Source organism: Asparagus officinalis, chromosome 7 (genome assembly GCF_001876935.1).
Source record: "Asparagus officinalis chromosome 7, Aspof.V1, whole genome shotgun sequence".
NCBI lineage: Eukaryota > Viridiplantae > Streptophyta > Magnoliopsida > Asparagales > Asparagaceae > Asparagus > Asparagus officinalis.
The window spans coordinates 85549385-85553200 of record NC_033800.1 but is presented as its reverse complement, the minus strand read 5'-3'; positions in this window follow the sequence as shown (position 1 = coordinate 85553200).

Here is a 3816-nt window from a genome sequence, read left to right as displayed (position 1 = left end):
GAAACCCCCTATGTTGACTCGCCCTCGCCTCAGAGACCTTGGGACAAGACCAAAGAGCTAAGACCTCTCGTGTCGACTCGAAGGGCGACCTCAGCGACCTCAGACGCCTTGAAGTTCAGGACCACGAGACTAAGGAGACAAGACTCCCTGTGTCGACGAGACCCCGAGCCGAGACCGTTTAGTCAACTCGAAGGGCGGCCTTAGTCTACTCATCTTCCAGGAGTCGACTCGCCAAAAGCACATTTACTTCAAAGACCAAGATTTTTTCGTGTCGACTCGAAGGGCGGTGTTAGTCCACTCCATGAGACGACACCCCTTTGTCAACATGAAGAGCGGACTCAGTCGACCCAGAGTCAAGTAGCACCAGCTCGCCAGCATGAGTTAGTCGCCCTCCCCCCACCGAAGACACTCGAACCAGAGCAACTCGCGAAACCCCTCAACTCTGGGCTTGTTTGGTCAACTCGCCAGCACGAGTCAGACTCGCCTGACAGCTTGAAGCTCGCGTGCAGACCCAAGCGCCAGCTCGCCTGAATGTCTAGTCATGCTCACTTATCAACTGCCCACTTGGAGTATGGGAAAAGCCACATCAATGGTCACATCCCATAGCTAAAGAGCATGGCTCCTCACCTAGGCTAGGCATGGCCAAAACTCTCCTAATAGTCATTGATGGCTACAAGAATAGGGCGGCTAGCAGGCTACAAGAATAGGGCGGTAGGACCCCCTAGGTAGTCACATCCCACGGCTAGAGAGGCATGGTCTACTAGTGATCAAATCTCACAAATCAAGGGATGGCACATGCCATCTCTTGCCTATTTAAATTCACTTTCAGTCAACATGAAAGGGGTTGATTGGATGCTTTGTTTTGGCTGGCTAATCATCCAACTTCTAAAGGCTGAACCTTGGCTTATTTGCTAAAAGTTCCTTGGTAGAAGGAGACTCGTCTGGCCTCTTAGACTTAAGCCTCTCAATCTCTTTGCAGACTCTTGCATAGTAGCCCTTTGCAGACTCGTCTAAGCTCTTAGACTCGAGGCTCTAAGGCACTTTGCAAGCTCTTGCATAGTGGCTCTCTCCAAGTAGTCGGTCCACAAGCACGAGCACTGGTTTGGCCTCAGGTATACTTAAACTCAACCTCAGGAGCTTCTACCGAGTACTGAAGCTCCAACCGCGACGTCGATCATATCGTCCAAGGGAAGCAAACTCAGCGCAAGCACTAAGGGAGGCATCCTATCGTTACCGAAGAACCCACGTTAAACAATGAGAGCCTTTTTCTCTGCTTCTGTTGTAAATCTGGATTTCATTGATTTGTAACAAACACAGACAATACAAATATTGCATTGAGACCCGAAGTTTACACCCTACAGAAGATGGCAACCACAGTGGGAGGAACTGTTTCTTCAACCAAAATGGTGGTGGCGCAGTACGATAACGTTACGGCGAGGATGACTATCGAGTCCCATAAGATCAAGTTCGACCAAGCCAAGTATGAAGAATACTTGTCTTATTCCTCCTCTAGTAGTCGTGCATCACGCAAGCGCTATAGAGTTGCGCATGTGGCCTAGCTCTAAGCGGACGAGGCAGCCATGCCTAAGAGCCCTACCAGAGCTCTAGCAGGGGGTTCTACCCCCTCTAAGCCAGCAAACTGCTCGATGGGTTCCCAAGCAGCCCGCACAGTTCCCCATGCAAGAGGAGACTATGGTGCGTGTCGGCGTGGACCATGCCTTCACTGTTGACATGAGTTCCTCCCTCTCTAGAAGAGCCCAACGGCATCAATGACAAGCTCTCACTCGGTAGGAAGCCTAAGCCATGACTTCCTATGATAGCCTGAATTACTATTCAGGCCTGAGAAGTGCCAAGCAGGGACGACAAGTCCCCAGTTTCAGTGGACGACATTGATCAGGCGAGCCCACTTGCTCAGGCGTGCTCCCCTCTGTCGACCGAGTCCCCAAAGTTAGCAGATTCGATGTCTCGAGCCAGTCTAACATTTCAGGTGAGCTCCACTCCAGTAGCAGACTATCCTATCTGGGCAGAGTCGGCGATCCATGCGAGCCCACCAAATCAGGTAGGATTCGCTCCTCGAAATGACATTCTAGATCGGGCAAGCCCGGCATTTCAGGCGGTCCCACTCCTATCTCAGGCTGACTCCATCCTTCAAGGTACATGGCCGAGTCAAGCAAGCTGCCTAAGGTCGACGCGAATTCCAAAGCTCATGCCAGAAAAACATCCTCAAGTAGAACGAACCCCGCCGACTGACCAGTCGGCTAGACCTCACTAGCAGCCAACCGAAGGTCACCAACACCCCAGCCTCACAGCAGTCAGCCGAGACCAGACCCCGCCAGTAGTCAGCTAAGGCTCTCGAGCTCGGCTCGCAGACGCGTAGAGCTTGCGTAGATTCAAGACCTCGCCAACAGTCGGCAGAAGGTCACCCAAATGCTCGAGCTCTCCTGTAGTCACCTGGAGCTCGCCCACATTCCATACCTCACCTGTCTTAATGAGGTCGGTTGGATCCGACACTTAGGGAATTTCCCAGGTGTCCTCATGTCGGCACTTTTGAGCCTCCTTCACCCGACTTCTCGTTTGGTCTTTTCGACGCCGGAGGTCACCACCACCAACCTACAGGGGATTTTAGGGATCATTTGATTCGCAAGTGCACTATTCACAAGGAAAACTCTCAGTGCTATTGCGAGAGACTTATCTAGGCGGTACTTGCTGATTGTCTGTATTCTGATACACCAAAGTCATCGGTGTTCGAGAGACTCTTCTAGCAACCATCAAAGACAAGACCTCTCCGCCAAAGACGCTATCGTCAAGGGAGACGATCTTTCGATAATGTGGAGCTCCCCGCCACAACTGTCAATATGATAGGGAGGTCCAAGGTCATTGAGCATGAAGGTATCCGCCAACGCACTCACATCCAAATACGGTGGCCATTCTGTTTGACTATACGTGCCTAGCACCCGTCTCTAACGGCGATGATGATAATTGCTTGGCAGTAGCAACGTCTTACGCTTCAAGCTCGTTTCAGGGCAAAAGCGCAGAAGTACACATGACCAGCATCCCTGATGAGATATCCAGGAGACTCGATGAGCAACAAGCAACCATCAACTCCCTGAAGGAGATGTTGGAACAACTTCTGAGCGAGAAGAATAAGAAGAGAGAAAGGACTTCGTGGGCTTCGTATAAATCCTCGAAGCACAAAGAGCGGATGTCTACTCCTTCTCACTCCTCATCTGAGTCATTTGGAGGAGCATCATCTTCGGGTCATAACCCAAAGGACAAAAGGCTCGACGAGTTCTAAAGTCAACTCAACACCTTGAAGCTCCAGAAGCATGTGAACCAGCTGGGGGTTGTCAGACCATATCCGATCGAATAGGATACAGTCTCCTACCCGATGAAGTTTCAGGCACTAGACCTCCTGCAGTTCGATGGCAAGGGTTCTTCTACCCATCATATTTACTACTTCCAGGCGCAAACTGGACACATAGTGGGGAATGATCCCATTATGACTTGACTGTTCATTGGTACCCTCAAGGAGGTCACTTTTGAATGGTTCTACAGATTAGAGCATGGATCCATCACTTGCTGGAAGGACATAGAAAGGCTCTTTATGACCAGATTCTTCGACGATGACAAAGAAGTATCGATGGCCACCCTGCTAGCTGTAAAGCAGAGGAAGACAAAGTCTGTAAGCAACTTTGTCAAGAGATTCAGGAACCGATCACTGCATACATGTGATCGGATTTCTAAGGCCACTCTTATTGAGATATGTCAGAACAATCTCTCCATCAACATTCTGTCCAACATGGGCGTCGTCATAGC